Source organism: Amphiura filiformis, chromosome 19 (assembly GCF_039555335.1).
Source record: "Amphiura filiformis chromosome 19, Afil_fr2py, whole genome shotgun sequence".
Lineage (NCBI taxonomy): Eukaryota > Metazoa > Echinodermata > Ophiuroidea > Amphilepidida > Amphiuridae > Amphiura > Amphiura filiformis.
In genome coordinates, this window is record NC_092646.1 from 32,436,809 (window position 1) to 32,445,146 (window position 8,338).

Below are 8,338 nucleotides of genomic sequence, written 5' to 3' on the forward strand. Positions count from 1 at the left end.
GAGGATATGTCGGATCTATAAGGACCAACGCCTGACGGCGTTGATTATAGTACTAAATATTGCGTTGGTCCTGTATGGACTACTTACAGCACACTGGAAGGGCACATAACCACTCACAACAGTTGCTCACACACACCACTCAGCATGACACTAGACACATCCTGAATTATAACACAATCAGAGTCCTCACACTAACAAAACTCACATATCATAGTCTACTCTCCCACCCCACCCCCTATACTTTCAATACAACAATACAATAAGATAATATCAAGAATTTGAAAAATAAACACATCAATATAAAAACAGTTAGCCAGCAACATGATTAAAATTAGAGCACATTATTACATGAGTTCATTGAGCAAATCGACAAAATAAGGAATTGCACTATTTTGAAACCGATTGGTTCTGCACTTGATTTTGTTAAAATGGTTTGCATTTCTCAGAGAATATTGCACTTTATCTTTGACTTTTAAAGGCAACCAGGCACTGAACTCATCTGACTTGTACATATCCATGGCAAATTTAACACACAGCATTTTACGCCTTTCCTGAAGGCTGGTAAGGTTGCACAGTTCAAGAGCATGGTCATACGACAGATAATCTGGACCAAGAATGATCCTGAGGGCTCTTTTTTGCACCCTCTCTAGCATTAAGACCTGAGATTCGGTTATTCCTGCATTCCACACAGGTACGGCATACTCTAATAAAGGCCGCACATAACATCTGTAAATAGTAATCAAATCATCAACAGAAAGGCTGAATTTCTTAAGCACTTTAAGCATGTACAATTTATTGCTAGCCTTACGCTTAACTTGAGACAAATGAAGATCCCATTTCAAGTCGGAAGAAATTGTAACACCTAAAATTTTCACTTTGTCCACAATTGCCAAATTCTCGGAACACATTTGGACAGGTGCACTGTCAGGTGGGTTCTTCATAAAGGTAACATTCATGTTAACACACTTGTCAGGATTTAATTTCATATCATTTTGCTTTGCCCAGTCACAAAAACCATCAAGAACATTTTGCAAAGATTCAGTATCACCAATACGGGTTTTCTCAACAATTGTCATGTCATCAACATACTTTAAACTCAGAACCCGGCCATCGGTGACATTTGTGCGGACAGCTTCATTAAATTTGGCCAGAAAACCAAGAGGGCCAAACTTGGTACCCTGCGGAAGACCACCTTTTAGGGTAACAAACTCAGAACTGTGATTTTGATAACGAACACACTGCATTCGTTCTTCTAAGAAACTGCACACCCAAGGGATCACCGATGGACGAGTTCCCAAGTTAAGAAGGTCCTTTATGACGATATTATGATTGATAAGGTCAAAAGCCTTACTGAAGTCGGTTATGACAACCGAACACTTTGATTTCAATTGGTCCGTATGAGAACACAAATTGTTAACCAGTTTGACTAGATAATGTGAAGTTGAAACACCCTTGCGGTTACCAAATTGATTTGGGTCAAGATTGTGTTCAATATCCGACATAATCCATTCGGTGACAAATCCCTCAGCTAACTTCGCGAAATGGTCAGTTAATGAGACAATAAATTCTAAAATTACCATTTAGGTTTCTCTTAGGAAATATCTACACCATTATTTAGAGGAATGAACACAGTTATATATATACGAAAACTGAAATAGCTGACAAATGTTTTTAGGGGGTACCTAACATAAATAACCATACGGGTGTCATAATGCTCCTAGGAAAATGCCTGTTTTGGGACCGCGCAGCTCTGAAAGGTCCCTGAATTTTATAATTTCAGCTCTAAAACATGCTAAAAGACATCTAAATTACTCATTCCTCACATTTCTGGGTGTTTTTTTTCTAAGCGAATTTCAACCAGAAAACCAAGAAATACCACTGATTTTTACCGTTCGCAACTCCGAAAGGCTCCTTTCATATACCGGTACGCCGTCAGCTCCAAATGACTCACCATTCTCCGTATTTTGGGGGTACATCCCTACCAAAAACATATGCCCCCCCCACTCGGATTTATATAAGACCTAGGCCTAACTTATTTTCTACAGCTACAACAAATTTCTATTCAATTTCACTGTTTGCAGACTTCAAAACACCTTATTTTAGCTTGAAACAATGAAATATAAAAAATAGTTACGGGGTTCAGCGACCTAATTAAAACCGAGTAGGCCTTGTTTGAAGGCCTATGCTAAAACCACACCAACAGGTGCCCCTCCTTGTAGAGCTTATGTTGAAAGCCGGTCAAAATTTATTTTGATAATTACTATAAATAATAGCCGGCCAACCATGATGAATGCAGACTCATCTAGATTGAAAAAAGAAATGCGTATACAAAAGACCCGGGTTCAGACAAACTCATAATAACCCCTAGATACGCTGCCGTCTCAGCAGGAAATGGGTCTCTGGGTAACGAGAGGGCAACATGTCACCCACGGGGGATGATGTGTCACGGAGTTATCTGTGATTGATAGGGTGGGCTAATGTAGCATTATAGAAATACATAGCATTAAATAAATATTGATATATGATGCATGATGAGTCGGTGAAGAGAAAATAGCTTTAAACGAAATTGTGTGTTGGTTTCATTTAACAGATCCCAATTTTGAAAATAAGTTAAAATATCTGAGACAAAGTATAACCGCAGTCTGTGGCTCTCTCACGGACTTAGCAGTCGCGTAGTGCGAGGCCAGCCCGAAGTGCTAGACCGAGCGCAAACTGGCGCAACCTCCATGGATGTAAAGCAGCAGAGTCCAAAACAGGGGCGTAGCCAGAGCCCGGGGCCCCAGATAACATGGCGATATTGGTCCGATGGTGGCCCGATATATGTTCAATAATGCCCAAAATATCATTTGCTCATGGGCCCAAGATTGGTCCAAGATTGGGCTTGGGCCAAATACTGGGCCTATACTGGACCAATATAGGCTGCCATGACTGATTACCGATGCCGATGCCAAGACTGGCGTTCGAAAACCAACGTTGGGCCAATAATTATATGCATGTTATCTGGGGGGGATTTTGAGTATGTTCACCCGGAATTTTGAGGTGGTGGATCTTCGGGAGCTGACGGCGTACCCCGGGCGGCGTACCGGTAAAAGGGGGTCTTTTGGAGCTGCGAACAAGTAAAATGGGAACTTTTGGAGCTGCGAACAACAGTCGAAATCAAAGGTCTTTCTTGGCTTTAAGGGGGTACTACACCCATTGCATTTTTTTTTTGCATTTTTTGCATTTTGTGAAGAAATGAGAAAAGAAATTGGACAAAGTGGTATGCAAAATGAAGGGGCAAATCTTCTCGTTCAATTGGTGGCATCAGTATCAATGACGCGTACATGCTTCTAATGGTATAAGCCAAAAAGTGGTACATCACTGATGTTTTAAATTCATATCATTTTGGAAAGCTTACTATCAACGGATTTCGTTATAATTTTGGATATGTGTTGCTAACACATTAGGGAAATAATGTTGATATGTAAAATGGGAATAAGTGGTCCCTGATTTCTTTTATGACTTCATGAACTTGGTGCTCCACAACTATCAAAAAACGAACAGGTTAAAATGCTTCTATTTTCAATGTCGAGCTATATTTTGTATTTTGAACTTGTGACACTATGTCACTGAAACTTAATTAAGCCATAGGTAACAGGTTACCACAACCACACTACAGCAATGTTGAAAAAGATTGTATTTTTTGTCACCTATACCACCATATTAGGTACTTTTCCGTAAGCTTCATTTTTGTGATTTTGGTAACTATTTTATATTGATTTGCCCAATCCATCTCAACTAGGCAATCTAAATTGTGCTCACCATTTACATCCCAAGGTATTTTAGTATATCCACCTCACACATTTCCATTATATATCCAGTAACAGACAAAATATCAAAATTGATGCCTCATTATGACATGTATGATATCACAGACTATCACATGTATTCAAAATTGATTCCTGAATTTGACCTGAACCAATTGACCTATAACCTGACCTTTGATGACCTTATAGCCTTTTTTAATCTCTTTTCCTAACAACACATTATAGAAGATACATACATGGTATAGTATTAAATTGTCTATGTGGAAGAGATTAGGCCTATTTAATTTATTCAGTGTTATAATCAGTGAGTACATTTCTATAGATAGTATAACAAAGGATTTAATGTATTCTATTCATGTATTCTACTTGGACATGTTCAATAGAATAAATTATGGTTTGTTATGAAACACACATCTCAGTTACCAGGATACAGTAAACAAAAAAATATATAGGGCTAAAATGAGCTGCGAAATCCAAAAAGGGGTGTCTTTCCGGGGGAACATACCCATATGGTCATTTGTGTTAAGTGCCCCTCCCCCCGGTATATACTGTACACTCTAAATTACAAGGATCATTAAGGGATCAGGAATGAGCGTTTATTGCGTTTCGATAGTAGGCCTATTTTTTGTGGGACATGAGAGCACCTCAGACATATCGAATTGCATTCTGAATACGAAGAATGTCTTTCTGATATCAAATAATTTTCATTTTTGAAATTCACGATATAACACAAATTTAATGACAAATTATTAAAATTTGATAATTTTCACATTTTTGATATAACAGTCCTCGAAGTAAATTTTATAAATCTAATGACATATTCTTAAAGTGTACGTAGCTGGGAGGAAAAGCCGACGATCAATTGAAAATTTTGACCTTTCGTATTGAAGATATGGATTTTTTTGGTGTTTTGGGGAAACAAAACCATATCTTCAATACGAAAGGTCAAAATTTTCAATTGATCGTCGGCTTTTCATCCCACCTACGTAGGCCTACACTTTAAGTATAAATCATCAGATTTATAAAGTTTACTTAGCTATATCAAAAATATCAATTTTAACTATTCTGCCATAATATAAGTATTACATTGCGAATTTCAAAAAATCAAAATTATTTGATATCAGAAGGACTTCTTCGTATTCAGAATGCAATTCGATATGTGTGATGTGCTCTAATGTCCCACAATAAATACTGTCCAAACATTCATACCCCACCCCTTAAGGATTGAAATTAGGGACCAATCAATTTTAGATTTAAAATTAATCTTATGAGATTCGAATTTTAAATTTTAAAGATTTAAATCTGTAAGATATAATTTTAAATCTAATACTTGATTGGTCCCAAATCACAATCCTTTAGGATTTATTCAAATCCTTGAAGGGCAAAAAAAAAACCACAAGTTGATTCCAAGCTATGGAATTTGTCACATTTGGACTCTGATCAGGGCACTGTCCGTACGTCTGATGCTATACGTCACTGTTATTTTTATTATGTATGCCTATCAAGACTTTCAAAAATTAAGGGAGGTATTACCATGGCAACGTATTCTGCAAATCCCCAAACAATGACAATTTATGCTCTGACATATCCTTTCTCTATCAGTAAGATAGCCAGCAACTGAACTCACTATACAAGTATTCCATTGTCTCTTTATTGAATCTTAGCCTGATGAATCTAAACTTTTCTTAAAGCTTGACCCGACCACCCTCAGGATTCTGTGGACAGTATACAGAGCTTGGGCGTACAAGAAGACCACGAAGACAGAGATGGATCATTGTATTAATCCGATACGCTCTAATTTCTGCTGATGGACGGAACGCCTGAAGGGACTCATGCACCGCCTTCTTATAATGACCACCCGGACACACGGTTTGGGAATGAATCTATCTTTGTCCGATTATTTTGAGCAACATTATGATGATGAGAGCACCAGATAGGCAGAAAGTGCAACCAATCAGGGTAGATCATATAGGCCCTAGGTCAACAATGGTGATGCTTAAGGGTCCACTATGCTCATCTATCAGGGGCACAGTTCTTTAACCCCAATACATTTAGTACATTCATTGAATGACCTTTGAAAATTTGGGTACTAAAACTCATTCTCTGCAACTTGAGGTCAAACTTTGCACTATGATAGTTTAATTGAGGTTATTGAACTATGCCATTGGGATGAGGCCATTGTGGTCCATTGGTCTGTGTTTAAATTGACAGATGTGGCATGAACTTGAATACAATGAATATGAACCAGAATAGTCTCACAGGCATCGGCGCAGTTCAACAACCTTCATTCAACAACATTGCCTTAAAATTTGACCTCAACTTAAAGAATGAGTTTTTGTACCCAACACATTCAAAGGTCAACTTGTGAGTATACATGCATATGGGGGTTAAGGGACTTTGTCTTGGCACATTGTATTGTTTGGGATCTTCGTGACGTTCATCTTCATTAGACGGGTCATTAGCCTGACATTGGATCGGTTTAGTCGATTAAACTTAACATGCTTGAGGACGTTGAAAGAAGATCAGCCCCTAATATTTTGAATGGAAAAATAGCCCATTTCCCCCCCCTCAATTTTCAGGGATAAAATGGGGACGACAAAGAGTAAACTGCCATTAAAATGACTAAAGCTCCCGTCATACTTTCCTGCCGCTTTCCGCTGCGGCAGGGCGTTTCAACCAAATTTGTGTCCGTTTGTCTGCAATGCGCGTGCGCCACGCCGCTCAACGGCAAGCGGCAGGGTAGTATGAAACCAGCATTAAATGGGACCAATAATTGACAAATGGGACGAAAATCTGGCTCTGTCCCCAACACTAAAATCCTGGCTACACGCCACTGGTTTCAAGGGCATGAAGGGTAGGTCTATTCCCTGAATTTATCAACCATTTTAAGCGACTTCCAAAAATGTTACAGATTTGTTTGAACCTCCCTTTAAATAATTTGAATACATGTATTGCATTAGACTATGCCATAGTCGAATTTTATTAAAAATATGTTATTATTAGTCATGATGAACCCATTTCGTTGAACTCAAAATTATACTGATGTTTATTAAAATTAAAGTATTCAATAGTAAAATGGTCATAAACAGTTAAAAATATCAGACGATTAGTGACAATAAAAGTAATTGAATGCAACATTATCTTGCATAATTATAACGGCTCACCACTTTAATACTGAACAATTCTGATTTTGGAATCTACCAGTTTATTGATAGCGAACCCAGAAATTGGCCTAACTCTCCATAGAGTCCCGTGTTAAAAATCTTAACCGCAAGGCAATGTCAGTAGTCCACTTGGGAAGGTAACAAACAGAGGGAGTAGGGTGACTGATCAGATGTGAAAATCTATCAATTGTGCACACATTAATTAAATCAGAGTTTTAAGCTTAAATACAATATCCAGAGTATGCACAATGGGCAAGTGGACTACGGGGTAGTCTAGTATTGCATAGGTATTATAGAGAAGATACGTGCGCATACACCATTCTCTTATCTTGTCTCTATATCATAATATCACTTATATTGCAATATTAGATTTTAATAATTCGGTCTATGTGCTCTAGACGACAGCTGTCAAAGAAAAATATATAGAGTTCAGTGCTCTTGCTCTTCTTTTCGTTTCCTGTGATTCTCTTTGGCCTGAAAACATGCAAGGATTTCATTTTTTGATCCGTATAAGTCGTGATATGACTCATACGTGTATATTTACAAGGATCAATGTATGGTATCCAGGCATTCCAGGGTAAACACGGTGCATAAAGCCGGTGTATTGAGGAAATCGATATGTGTTCCAAATGTCGAAATGTATCCTTCAAAAACTGTCATTTAAAAGTGCTTTTACTTTAGTAACTAAAATTTAGATACATATGTCACGACTGAAAATTGGCTGATGCACAAAAAGTTTTCGTCTTTTGATCTTAAGGTCGCATGTAAGTATGGCAATGAAGAAAGTAAACTTGGCGATGTCTTTATATAATTCTTTATATTTTCCCAAATCTAATGGTGCGCCTCATAAGGACCTGGTAATAACAAACATGACATTAGTAATAATAAACGTGTACGTTTCCCTTTTGACATCACATTTAAATGCAATTATTCCGGGAATTATTCTTAGAAACGTTTTTATCAAGACGTATAACCAATCAAAGCAAGGAATAATAACAATATTACATGCATGGTTTCATTAGCACGGTGTATTTAGTTTTCTTACATTATGAGACGATATTACCGGACAACATCTGTCTGATGCTCCTAACCGTGACGTTTAACATAATTATATTTTCTGCTCAAAGACAGGCCAGTATATACCGACCGGTGTTTCACATCCGGTAAATTATTACACACACAAAACATTTCAGCTTCAGCATTTCCAGGCACTTATCAATACAACATTATGGGGGAAGTGACAGTGATTAAAGTGGCAGTGATTAATAGTGCGTTACGCAAAGGTATAACGCCCTAGACGTTGATCCACGTTGATCCACAAGCCTCAGCACACTTTACAGGTTGTTGCTGACCACTACGGCCCCATAC